Consider the following 14,352-nt stretch of genomic DNA (forward strand, 5'->3'; position numbering starts at 1 on the left):
TAAGCAGTAGAGCAGATCCAAGATGTGATAAATGTTTAGCAAAATTGTTCATGGGAGTAACTTTAGTCATTCAAAATCAGAGTTGAAAATGCAAGGAAATTAAGTTACATAAGACAATTAGGTATTCTATGTACGCAGCATTGTCAACAATAAATACAATTCTCAATAGCGACAAAATTCATTTTCTTTACATCCTTAATCCGACCAAACCATAAGCTTTCTGGTTATTAAATACTTCGAGTTTCCTTGATGGTAATAGCTAGTAAATGGCATGGTGAGGTAACAGCCATGATCATGATCAAAAGAAGTGATCATTGGTAGTTAAGACAACACATTCGGAAATGATCATGGTAGAAGTTAGAGAAGACAAGTGAAACAAGATTGCAAAACAGAAGGCAAAGGAAAATTTTGGATAGAGAAATCAAACAGAAAACTAGTATAAAACATGGTCCTGTCATATTGCTGCAATTTATTCAAGAACACCAGACTTAGAAATTGCATCAAGCAATTCATAAGAAAACAAGAACGTGAGCGCATTTCACAAGACAACGGTTAATTGAAGGTAAGAAATCATCAGACTTTAAACTACGAATCACAGGAAGGTAACTCATGTCATGTTGTTGCAGTTTCTCATCATCACTTGAACCACAAATGAAATCAGGCAACATTTTAGATTGGAACTACAAATGGTAAGTATCTTTGTTGTGGAGATAGTTCAATTTATAAACTCGTTCAAGAAAAATTATATTTGTTGTGAACATAGTAGGACTTCCTTCAGTATGTGGACATCATAGAAAGCCACAAACATATCAGGGTGTTGAGGTATCATCAGAGACTTAAATACTAAGAATCAAAGCAGCATAGCTCCATCATATTGTTGATGGTTTATTCCTCATCACTTGACCCTCAAACATATAAGCATGCATGGACAGCAAGAAAAAAGGCTATAACAATTTATAGTTTGGCAACTATCGGTATGAAATGCAAACATTATTGCTCAGAATATGAAATATCTTCTCATCAATGCCAAATGGCATCTCTAAAGTCTGACATACGTTGTAGATTTCATGATTCACCACAGCATTTTGCAAACCAAGCAAGTAGGCATATAGCAGGAACAGAGGGAATATCTGCTACTATCCCAACATGTACGTATATGCATGTGTGCTTGCTTGACCGGCGCATGCATCACTGTAGCAGCCAAGCAAGTAGGCATCATTGATGTCTACTCACAACTTTCCTCGCACCAGAGAAAGAGTCAAAACAAAGAATATTATACCATAATATGACACCAGACCACATATTAGTAACTTTAAATCAGAAAGTATATCCACATCACCATAAAATATTCCCAGACCATCACAAAGAATCCAAATGCTATTAACTGATGATTAGTAGACACAGACATGATTCAGCCACATAATGGCTACCACAAGCAAACGTGACAACTGTGTAAGCAAGCTGCTAGTGTACAAAAGGTGATTGAAATCCTGCTGTTTAGTACATATACATGGTAGGCTACTGCTGCCAGTGTTCTAAACCAACAGAGCATAATATAGGAGCAGAAAATAGGGCGCTAGGGCTAGAAGATGGAGCCGACTCATCGGAGAGCTTGTGGTCCTGCCGTACACAGCCGGCGTCACGCCGGTCGCCTCCGGCTCCTGCCCCCCGCTGCCGTTCTTCTTCAGATTCTTGTACACGTCCTCTGCACATGGGTTAAGCAGAAACCAATTAGTGGCAGACACGAGTGAAGCTACCAAGACAATATAAAATTTATATAATCAGTTCCACTGCTCGACTTTTGCAATAGTTTAGAAAAGAACAATGAGTTTTCAGTAAAGAGGAATATGTTTAAATTTAGGGGCAGTTCTATTTTTCTTGTCATAAGAAGTGGCTAGAGCCTTTTCTTTTTGGTTAAGGTGCCGATGGTATGCACGCTTGTATTTACAAGAACTACAGTTGGGCGTTTTGTATGAGCAAGGAAAGCATAGGTGATTTTTTTTAAGATCCACAAACCCAGGCACAACAAGTTTGTTTTTATGTGCTGTAAAAATAAGGAAAAGGAGCTAATATAGAAACTGAAAGTTCCCACAATTTATCTTTTTTTGTATAACCACAAAATCAAACATGCTGTTTCGCAGAACATTACAAGTGCACCTATTAATCCACAATCAACATCTGATTTCACAAGAGATCTACAAGTACATCTGATACAAAGGTATTTTCTGGTCAGGAACTCAATTCTGGAAGTTTGGAATAAGTAGCCGATAATAATTTCATTCAGCAGGCACCAAACAATGAATCAACACTTAGACAGACTACTTTCAAAATGGAATAATGCCCAACTGTTCCAGCAATGAATCAACACTTAAGACTACTTTCAAAATGGATCAATGCCCAACTGTTACAGCAATGAATCATCAGCACACAAGGCCTTGACTGCTAATAGCTAACATGACTGATAAGACTAATTCAGCTATCCTAAACACAACAATTCCCTTACCAGATCGGTCTGTTTAAAAACCGCGATATCGCTTCCGTATGTAGCAAAGGTGTATTCCTTGAAGGATGCGAGAGCGCGGATCTTCTTGGGCAGTTGAGGTCCTTAAATCGCAAAGAAAATTCACGCACCATGAGCGGGAGAGCTAAAAAAACACTGAACATAAGAAACCAAGGTACTGAATAGCAGGCTCACTGGCAAGGACCAAACTGAGCTTGGCACACTGCACAACAAGAACAGAAAACAGCATGATTAGTTATATTGCAAAATGGAAGTCGGCTGCATCAGAGTTATATGTAAAGCCCTGATCCAAAGTAGGTACTGCTTCCATGCCCCGCGGGAGGGAGAGAGGGAGATAATAAGTTACCTGATCCGAAGCTCCTGGTGCTCCTCGGTGCCATTGTTGTCGAGGACGAGCGGATCCGGAGGCATTGTTTTCGAAGAGGAGGGGGTCCGGTGGCGGCCTTGTCGGAGAGGCGAGGATCCACCGACGGAGAGGAGCTGATCTGGCGGCGGCCTTGTAGGAGGATCTCACGTGCACCGCCACCACCGCCAAGGATGTTCATCTCAGCCGTGCGCAATGAAGAGGTCCACACCACCACCGAAACCCTAGCGGGAGGAAGTGATGCGGGCGACCACATGAGGCGGGGTAAAGCAAATTGATGCAATGGTGAAGAGGGAGTGCAGCGAGAGGAAGCTATGGGTAGGCTTGGCGACGCCGGAGGATGCCGGAATCAAGCGAGATCCGTAGGTGGTTGTGGCAGACAGGAGTGGTGCATGGGAGAGGGAGAGACGAGCGAAAGAGGGGTTGCCTGAGGTGGGAGGAGAGAGAGATGGGTGGGTGGTTGCTCTGCCTAAGGTGGGAGGAGAGGGAGAGGCCACCGGCCGGCGAGGTTTGGATCGGTGGCGGCAGCGATGTGGGAGATGAGGGAGGTATGGGATTGGGGAGAGGAGGGGGATGAGGCGGAGGACTGGTTTGGGAGGGGGCGGCGGCGGCGAGGAGATGGGGGATCAGAGCTAGGGTTTGGGCTGCGGGTGGGGTATCTCCTTTTCAGTCTTTTTCTTTTTTTCTGTAGATAGATGGATGGATGGATGGATGTGGGATGGAGAGATGGATGGATGGATGAATGGGCGCCATGTCATCGATCCGTGGGAAGAGTTTTGATTGGTTTAGAAAAACCATTGATTTAAGTAGTTTCCAAGTATTAAAAATTCATTGATTTTGTGAAGTAGCTATCAAAAATATATTGCAAAAGGGCATCACACAAATTTTCACTAGAGTTAGACCAGATTTCATGGATAAGGACTAATTTGTATGCATTTCTGATCTTTGTAGCTATTTTTAATAATTTTCCGAGTGGCAAAAATAGGTTTTTTTTAAAGAACCTACCAAATATTTGTTGCAAAATTGGACTCCATCAATTTTCTAAAATACCAGTTCATATTTAATATACAATTGACAAAATGGTTGGGTGTAAAAAGTTTTGATCCACCTCTCGTGAAAAAGGCAAATTTCGGCCGATTCAGCTGGAAGCGGGTCAAATTTGAACTGCAGCTGCCTCATAGTTTGCTATTTATTTTTTACAAAAATCATTTCTAGGTACATAAGTATCTATTTAATCAGAGAAACACCAAAAGTTTTCCAAGATTCAACCACTAGCTAGGAACGGTCAAGCCTGCCGTTTTGACCGCATTTTGAAATGGGCATAAAAAATTCAAAAAAAATCAAAAAATTGGGAAACCTTCACATTGTGTCATTATATGTGGCCAAGTTCCCATGAAAAATAACAAACTTGTAATATGGCAATTATTTTAAAAAAGTGTTCTCAGAAATGAGCTATCATCTCTGAAGATTCATGGCTTTCAAGCCAAATGATCAATCTTATGGCCACATTCGTGGCATAGTTTGTTCAGATGATCTCATATTGTGCACAAGGGTGCATATTGGAATGGCAAACAATGTTGCCGAAGGAAGTTTTCATTTTGTTTGGACGAAAAAACCATTTTTCATTTTCCGAGTGCCCGAAAGGAGGTTTTTTTGTGAAGGAGCTACCAAATAATTGTTGCAAAATTGGACCAAATCAATTTTTTAAAATACTAGGACATATTTAATGCACAATTGACAAAATGGTTGGGTGTAAAAAGTTTTGATCCACCTCTCGTGAAAAAGACAAATTTCCGCTGATTCAGGTGGAAGCGGGTCAAATTTGAACTGCAGCTGCCTCATAGTTTGCTATTTATTTTTTACAAAAATCATTTCTAGGTACATAAGTATCTATTTAATCAGAGAAACACCAAAAGTTTTCCAAGATTGAACCACTACCTAGGAACGGTCAAGCCCGCCGTTTTGACCGCATTTTGAAACGGGCATAAAAAATTCAAAAAAAATCAAAAAATTGGGAAACCTTCACATTGTGTCATTATATGTGGCCAAGTTCGCAAGAAAAATAACAAATTTGTAATACGGCAATTATTTTAAAAAAGTGTTCTCAGAAATGAGCTATCATCTCTAAAGATTCATGGCTTTCAAGCCAAATGATCAATCTTATGGCCACATTCGTGGCATAGTTTGTTCAAATGATCTCATATTGTGCACAAGGGTGCATATTGGAATGGCAAACAATGTTGCCTAAGGAAGTTTTCATTTTCTTTGGACGAAAAAACCATTTTTCATTTTCTGAGTGCCCGAAAGGAGGTTTTTTTGTGAAGGAACTACCAAATAATTGTTGCAAAATTGGACCAAATCAATTTTCTAAAATACTAGTACATATTTAATGCACAATTGACAAAATGGTTGGGTGTAAAAAGTTTTGATCCACCTCTCGTGAAAAAGACAAATTTCCGCCGATTCAGTTGGAAGCGGGTCAAATTTGAACTGCAGCTGCCTCATAGTTTGCTATTTATTTTTTACAAAAATCATTTCTAGGTACATAAGTATCTATTTAATCAGAGAAACACCAAAAGTTTTCCAAGATTCAACCACTAGCTAGGAATGGTCAAGCCCGCCGTTTTGACCGCATTTTGAAACGGGCATAAAAAATTCAAAAAAAAACAAAAAATTGGGAAACCTTCACATTGTGTCATTATATGTGGCCAAGTTCCCAAGAAAAATAACAAACTTGTAATACGTCAATTATTTTTAAAAAGTGTTCTCAGAAATGAGCTATCATCTCTGAAGATTCATGGCTTTCAAGCCAAATGTTCAATCTTATGGCCACATTCGTGGTATATTTTGTCAAATGATCTCATATTGTGCACAAGGGTGCATATTGGAATGGCAAACAATGTTGCCTAAGGAAGTTTTCATTTTCTTTGGACGAAAAAACCATTTTCATTTTCCGAGTGCCCGAAAGGAGGTTTTTTTGTGAAGGAACTACCAAATAATTGTTGCAAAATTGGACCAAATCGATTTTCTAAAATACTAGGACATATTTAATGCACAATTGACAAAATGGTTGGGTGTAAAAAGTTTTGATCCACCTCTCGTGAAAAAGACAAATTTCCGCCGATTCAGGTGGAAGCGGGTCAAATTTGAACTGCAGCTGCCTCATAGTTTGCTATTTTTTTTACAAAAATCATTTCTAGGTACATAAGTATCTATTTAATCAGAGAAACACCAAAAGTTTTCCAAGATTCAACCACTAGCTAGGAACGGTCAAGCCTGCCGTTTTGACCGCATTTTGAAATGGGCATAAAAAATTCAAAAAAATCAAAAAATTGGGAAACCTTCACATTGTGTCATTATATGTGGCCAAGTTCCCAAGAAAAATAACAAACTTGTAATATGGCAATTATTTTAAAAAAGTGTTCTCAGAAATGAGCTATCATCTCTGAAGATTCATGGCTTTCAAGCCAAATGATCAATCTTATGGCCACATTCGTGGCATAGTTTGTTCAGATGATCTCATATTGTGCACAAGGGTGCATATTGGAATGGCAAACAATGTTGCCTAAGGAAGTTTTCATTTTCTTTGGACGAAAAAACCATTTTTCATTTTCCGAGTGCCCGAAAGGAGGTTTTTTTGTGAAGGAACTACCAAATAATTGTTGCAAAATTGGACCAAATCAATTTTTTAAAATACTAGGACATATTTAATGCACAATTGACAAAATGGTTGGGTGTAAAAAGTTTTGATCCACCTCTCGTGAAAAAGACAAATTTCCGCTGATTCAGGTGGAAGCGGGTCAAATTTGAACTGCAGCTGCCTCATAGTTTGCGATTTATTTTTTACAAAAATCATTTCTAGGTACATAAGTATCTATTTAATCAGAGAAACACCAAAAGTTTTCCAAGATTGAACCACTACCTAGGAACGGTCAAGCCCGCCGTTTTGACCGCATTTTGAAACGGGCATAAAAAATTCAAAAAAAATCAAAAAATTGGGAAACCTTCACATTGTGTCATTATATGTGGCCAAGTTCGCAAGAAAAATAACAAATTTTTAATACGGCAATTATTTTAAAAAAGTGTTCTCAGAAATGAGCTATCATCTCTGAAGATTCATGGCTTTCAAGCCAAATGATCAATCTTATGGCCACATTCGTGGCATAGTTTGTTCAAATGATCTCATATTGTGCACAAGGGTGCATATTGGAATGGCAAACAATGTTGCCTAAGGAAGTTTTCATTTTCTTTGGACGAAAAAACCATTTTTCATTTTCTGAGTGCCCGAAAGGAGGTTTTTTTGTGAAGGAACTACCAAATAATTGTTGCAAAATTGGACCAAATCAATTTTATAAAATACTAGTACATATTTAATGCACAATTGACAAAATGGTTGGGTGTAAAAAGTTTTGATCCACCTCTCGTGAAAAAGACAAATTTCCGCCGATTCAGTTGGAAGCGGGTCAAATTTGAACTGCAGCTGCCTCATAGTTTGCTATTTATTTTTTACAAAAATCATTTCTAGGTACATAAGTATATATTTAATCAGAGAAACACCAAAAGTTTTCCAAGATTCAACCACTAGCTAGGAATGGTCAAGCCCGCCGTTTTGACCGCATTTTGAAACGAGCATAAAAAATTCAAAAAAAATCAAAAAATTGGGAAACCTTCACATTGTGTCATTATATGTGGCCAAGTTCCCAAGAAAAATAACAAACTTGTAATACGGCAATTATTTTAAAAAAGTGTTCTCAGAAATGAGCTATCATCTCTGAAGATTCATGGCTTTCAAGCCAAATGTTCAATCTTATGGCCACATTCGTGGTATATTTTGTCAAATGATCTCATATTGTGCACAAGGGTGCATATTGGAATGGCAAACAATGTTGCCTAAGGAAGTTTTCATTTTCTTTGGACGAAAAAACCATTTTCATTTTCCGAGTGCCCGAAAGGAGGTTTTTTTGTGAAGGAACTACCAAATAATTGTTGCAAAATTGGACCAAATTGATTTTCTAAAATACTAGGACATATTTAATGCACAATTGACAAAATGGTTGGGTGTAAAAAGTTTTGATCCACCTCTCGTGAAAAAGACAAATTTCCGCCGATTCAGGTGGAAGCGGGTCAAATTTGAACTGCAGCTGCCTCATAGTTTGCTATTTTTTTTACAAAAATCATTTCTAGGTACATAAGTATCTATTTAATCAGAGAAACACCAAAAGTTTTCCAAGATTCAACCACTAGCTAGGAACGGTCAAGCCTGCCGTTTTGACCGCATTTGGAAATGGGCATAAAAAATTCAAAAAAATCAAAAAATTGGGAAACCTTCACATTGTGTCATTATATGTGGCCAAGTTCCCAAGAAAAATAACAAACTTGTAATATGGCAATTATTTTTAAAAAGTGTTCTCAGAAATGAGCTATCATCTCTGAAGATTCATGGCTTTCAAGCCAAATGATCAATCTTATGGCCACATTCGTGGCATAGTTTGTTCAGATGATCTCATATTGTGCACAAGGGTGCATATTGGAATGGCAAACAATGTTGCCTAAGGAAGTTTTCATTTTCTTTGGACGAAAAAACCATTTTTCATTTTCCGAGTGCCCGAAAGGAGGTTTTTTTGTGAAGGAACTACCAAATAATTGTTGCAAAATTGGACCAAATCAATTTTTTAAAATACTAGGACATATTTAATGCACAATTGACAAAATGGTTGGGTGTAAAAAGTTTTGATCCACCTCTCGTGAAAAAGACAAATTTCCGCTGGTTCAGGTGGAAGCGGGTCAAATTTGAACTGCAGCTGCCTCATAGTTTGCTATTTATTTTTTTACAAAAATCATTTCTAGGTACATAAGTATCTATTTAATCAGAGAAACACCAAAAGTTTTCCAAGATTGAACCACTACCTAGGAACGGTCAAGCCCGCCGTTTTGACCGCATTTTGAAACGGGCATAAAAAATTCAAAAAAATTCAAAAAATTGGGAAACCTTCACATTGTGTCATTATATGTGGCCAAGTTCCCAAGAAAAATAACAAATTTGTAATACGGCAATTATTTTAAAAAAGTGTTCTCAGAAATGAGCTATCATCTCTGAAGATTCATGGCTTTCAAGCCAAATGATCAATCTTATGGCCACATTCGTGGCATAGTTTGTTCAAATGATCTCATATTGTGCACAAGGGTGCATATTGGAATGGCAAACAATGTTTCCTAAGGAAGTTTTCATTTTCTTTGGACGAAAAAACCATTTTTCATTTTCTGAGTGCCCGAAAGGAGGTTTTTTTGTGAAGGAACTACCAAATAATTGTTGCAAAATTGGACCAAATCAATTTTCTAAAATACTAGTACATATTTAATGCACAATTGACAAAATGGTTGGGTGTAAAAAGTTTTGATCCACCTCTCGTGAAAAAGACAAATTTCCGCCGATTCAGCTGGAAGCAGGTCAAATTTGAACTGCAGCTGCCTCATAGTTTGCTATTTATTTTTTACAAAAATCATTTATAGGTACATAAGTATCTATTTAATCAGAGAAACACCAAAAGTTTTCCAAGATTCAACCACTAGCTAGGAATGGTCAAGCCCGCCGTTTTGACCGCATTTTGAAACGGGCATAAAAAATTCAAAAAAAATCAAAAAATTGGGAAACCTTCACATTGTGTCATTATATGTGGCCAAGTTCCCAAGAAAAATAACAAACTTGTAATACGGCAATTATTTTAAAAAAGTGTTCTCAGAAATGAGCTATCATCTCTGAAGATTCATGGCTTTCAAGCCAAATGTTCAATCTTATGGCCACATTCGTGGTATATTTTGTCAAATGATCTCATATTGTGCACAAGGGTGCATATTGGAATGGCAAACAATGTTGCCTAAGGAAGTTTTCATTTTCTTTGGACGAAAAAACCATTTTCATTTTCCGAGTGCCCGAAAGGAGGTTTTTTTGTGAAGGAACTACCAAATAATTGTTGCAAAATTGGACCAAATCGATTTTCTAAAATACTAGGACATATTTAATGCACAATTGACAAAATGGTTGGGTGTAAAAAGTTTTGATCCACCTCTCGTGAAAAAGACAAATTTCCGCCGATTCAGGTGGAAGCGGGTCAAATTTGAACTGCAGCTGCCTCATAGTTTGCTATTTTTTTTACAAAAATCATTTCTAGGTACATAAGTATCTATTTAATCAGAGAAACACCAAAAGTTTTCCAAGATTCAACCACTAGCTAGGAACGGTCAAGCCTGCCGTTTTGACCGCATTTTGAAATGGGCATAAAAAATTCAAAAAAATCAAAAAATTGGGAAACCTTCACATTGTGTCATTATATGTGGCCAAGTTCCCAAGAAAAATAACAAACTTGTAATATGGCAATTATTTTAAAAAAGTGTTCTCAGAAATGAGCTATCATCTCTGAAGATTCATGGCTTTCAAGCCAAATGATCAATCTTATGGCCACATTCGTGGCATAGTTTGTTCAGATGATCTCATATTGTGCACAAGGGTGCATATTGGAATGGCAAACAATGTTGCCTAAGGAAGTTTTCATATTCTTTGGACGAAAAAACCATTTTTCATTTTCCGAGTGCTCGAAAGGAGGTTTTTTTGTGAAGGAACTACCAAATAATTGTTGCAAAATTGGACCAAATCAATTTTTTAAAATACTAGGACATATTTAATGCACAATTGACAAAATGGTTGGGTGTAAAAAGTTTTGATCCACCTCTCGTGAAAAAGACAAATTTCCGCTGATTCATGTGGAAGCGGGTCAAATTTGAACTGCAGCTGCCTCATAGTTTGCTATTTATTTTTTACAAAAATCATTTCTAGGTACATAAGTATCTATTTAATCAGAGAAACACCAAAACTTTTCCAAGATTGAACCACTACCTAGGAACGGTCAAGCCCGCCGTTTTGACCGCATTTTGAAACGGGCATAAAAAATTCAAAAAAAATCAAAAAATTGGGAAACCTTCACATTGTGTCATTATATGTGGCCAAGTTCCCAAGAAAAATAACAAATTTGTAATACGGCAATTATTTTAAAAAAGTGTTCTCAGAAATGAGCTATCATCTCTGAAGATTCATGGCTTTCAAGCCAAATGATCAATCTTATGGCCACATTCGTGGCATAGTTTGTTCAAATGATCTCATATTGTGCACAAGGGTGCATATTGGAATGGCAAACAATGTTGCCTAAGGAAGTTTTCATTTTCTTTGGACGAAAAAACCATTTTTCATTTTCTGAGTGCCCGAAAGGAGGTTTTTTTGTGAAGGAACTACCAAATAATTGTTGCAAAATTGGACCAAATCAATTTTCTAAAATACTAGTACATATTTAATGCACAATTGAAAAAATGGTTGGGTGTAAAAAGTTTTGATCCACCTCTCGTGAAAAAGACAAATTTCCGCCGATTCAGTTGGAAGCAGGTCAAATTTGAACTGCAGCTGCCTCATAGTTTGCTATTTATTTTTTACAAAAATCATTTATAGGTACATAAGTATCTATTTAATCAGAGAAACACCAAAAGTTTTCCAAGATTCAACCACTAGCTAGGAATGGTCAAGCCCGCCGTTTTGACCGCATTTTGAAACGGGCATAAAAAATTCAAAAAAAATCAAAAAATTGGGAAACCTTCAAATTGTGTCATTATATGTGGCCAAGTTCCCAAGAAAAATAACAAACTTGTAATACGGCAATTATTTTAAAAAAGTGTTCTCAGAAATGAGCTATCATCTCTGAAGATTCATGGCTTTCAAGCCAAATGTTCAATCTTATGGCCACATTCGTGGTATATTTTGTCAAATGATCTCATATTGTGCACAAGGGTGCATATTGGAATGGCAAACAATGTTGCCTAAGGAAGTTTTCATTTTCTTTGGACGAAAAAACCATTTTCATTTTCCGAGTGCCCGAAAGGAGGTTTTTTTGTGAAGGAACTACCAAATAATTGTTGCAAAATTGGACCAAATCGATTTTCTAAAATACTAGGACATATTTAATGCACAATTGACAAAATGGTTGGGTGTAAAAAGTTTTGATCCACCTCTCGTGAGAAAGACAAATTTCCGCCGATTCAGGTGGAAGCGGGTCAAATTTGAACTGCAGCTGCCTCATAGTTTGCTATTTTTTTTACAAAAATCATTTCTAGGTACATAAGTATCTATTTAATCAGAGAAACACCAAAAGTTTTCCAAGATTCAACCACTAGCTAGGAACGGTCAACCCCGCCGTTTTGACCGCATTTTGAAACGGGCATAAAAAATTCAAAAAAATCAAAAAATTGGGAAACCTTCACATTGTGTCATTATATGTGGCCAAGTTTTCCAAGAAAAATAACAAACTTGTAATACTGCAATTATTTTAAAAAAGTGTTCTCAGAAATGAGCTATCATCTCTGAAGATTCATAGCTTTCAAGCCAAATGATCAATCTTATGGCCACATTCGTGGCATAGTTTGTTCAAATGATCTCATATTGTGCACAAAGATGCATATTGGAATGGCAAACAATGTTTCCTAAGGAAGTTTTCATTTTCTTTGGATGAAAAAACCATTTTTCATTTGCCGAGTGCCCGAAAGGAGGTTTTTTTGTGAAGGAACTACCAAATAATTGTTGCAAAATTGGACCAAATCATTTTTATAAAATACTAGGCCATATTTAATGCACAATTGACAAAATTGTTGGGTGTAAAATGTTTTGATCCACCTCTCGTGAAAAAGACAAATTTCCGCCGATTCAGGTGGAAGCGGGTCAAATTTGAACTGCAGCTGCCTCATAGTTTGCTATTTATTTTTTCCAAAAATCATTTCTAGTTACATAAGGACCTATTTAATCACAAATACATGGTTTGGTGGCGATACGTCGAGGTTTGGACGGTGGCCGAGGGCCCCAACTCTAGAGCGCGTAAACTCGTATGCCCGTCGCGTGGTCACCGTGTGACCGTAATGTTGCCATGTGTTCTGGGCGGCCTAGGCATGTCTAGTGGGTTGGGCACTCCCCAGGTTGGTGCTAGGAAGAAAATTACAACATAAGATTCTCACGAGGAGACCGATCGATGCTCAAACATGAATTAGCAGCCAAGTGTTTGATTAGCGGTACGGGAAATGTACATGGCCAATGGGCGTGAGTTTTGGCTGAGGGTGATCATATACTTAGGAGAATGTCTTCACAAATGTTGAGCTCAAAAGGAGGATCCTGGGTGGTACTTGCTTTGCAAAGTACCACGCTGGACAAAAATATGAATGTTGAAGCTGGGCTCAAAATAATGAATGGAGCGAGCTGAAATTTTGTGAAGGATGGTTATTTGGGCATAGGAAAGCATTTTAGAAAATTGATACCATTTGGACATGCCAAAGTAGTACTTCCTTCACAATGCTCTTCTATGGACAGAAACTTGGGAAAACTAGTGAGAGAGATAGGATGAATGAAATGAGCTCAAAATTGGTGTAGGTAAGTTACTTAGGTATGGTCATGCGCTGGTAAATTTTCAGATCATTTGGGTAAGCCTAGCTAGTACTTACTTCACAAAGCTTCTCTCAAGGTAGAAACTTTGGAAATTTCCCAAGAAAGATTTACTAGGAAAATTGAGCTGAATATTATCATGTGGCAATGATTTGGGTATGGAAGAGTGCCCGAAAAGTTTGAGGGTAATAGGAGGGGTCTATATAACACTTGCTTTGCAACGTGCCAATTTGGCCATAAAATATAAATTGAACCTAGGCATACATAGATGATTTGACTGAGCTGCAATTTGGAGGAGGGTTATAATTTGGACATATGAAGGAACTATATAAATTTCATGTCATTTGGAGATATAAAAAAGGTACTTCCTTCACAATGCTTCTAGGTGGACAAAAACTTTGGAAATTTGCCGAAGAAGATTTGCTAGGCAAATGGAGCTGAATTTTGTCATGCGGTAATGATTTGGATAGGAAAGAGTGCCCAAAAATTCCGAGGGCAATCAAGAATATATAAATAGCACTTCCTTCATAAAGTGTTGTTGTGAACAGAATAGGAAAATGAATATTGTTGAATTAGTTTTGAACTAGGCAAGGAAGGATTTTTACATATTTGATTAAGATATGCCCCAAAGAATTTATGAGTTTTTTTGGGAATTTTGGGAATGATAGAAATATAGGTTGCTTCACAACCTAGGGCAAAAACTGCCACATCGACATGACACATAGGCAAAACTGATGAGATGGCGCCTAGTCATCATAACCCACCACAATCTACAAGGCTATGACCATCTATATTGGTCATTAACAACTAGAAATAAGGCAGCGGACTAGCACTGTTTGCTTTGTGACCATTTCGTGTAAGGAAATTACGACCTTTATGACCAAAATGGTCGCAATGGTTTAGGGTTTAGAGCCCCCTGAACAGCTTTTGACCAATTGGTCTAAAATGGTCATAAATTTATGACCAATTCTTCGAGGGTCACTGACAGAAGGTCATAAGTTG

The 14,352-nt window shown here is 37.5% G+C and overlaps 3 non-coding genes across 3 annotated transcripts; all 3 read right to left on the reverse strand.

Annotated features, from left to right (window-relative positions):
- Positions 1–568: 568 nt before the first annotated feature.
- Positions 569–647, reverse strand: LOC119296127. Its single transcript, XR_005144870.1, has one exon. It is a non-coding gene; the product is annotated as a small nucleolar RNA Z199 (small nucleolar RNA).
- A 174-nt stretch (positions 648–821) lies between these two features.
- On the reverse strand, positions 822–906 carry LOC119296121. The gene has a single exon (XR_005144867.1). It is a non-coding gene; the product is annotated as a small nucleolar RNA Z199 (small nucleolar RNA).
- An 84-nt stretch (positions 907–990) lies between these two features.
- LOC119296155 lies at positions 991–1,087 on the reverse strand. Its single transcript, XR_005144931.1, has one exon. It is a non-coding gene; the product is annotated as a small nucleolar RNA R64/Z200 family (small nucleolar RNA).
- Positions 1,088–14,352: the final 13,265 nt, after the last annotated feature.

The sequence above is a fragment of the Triticum dicoccoides genome, chromosome 1A (assembly GCF_002162155.2).
Source record: "Triticum dicoccoides isolate Atlit2015 ecotype Zavitan chromosome 1A, WEW_v2.0, whole genome shotgun sequence".
Classification (NCBI taxonomy): domain Eukaryota; kingdom Viridiplantae; phylum Streptophyta; class Magnoliopsida; order Poales; family Poaceae; genus Triticum; species Triticum dicoccoides.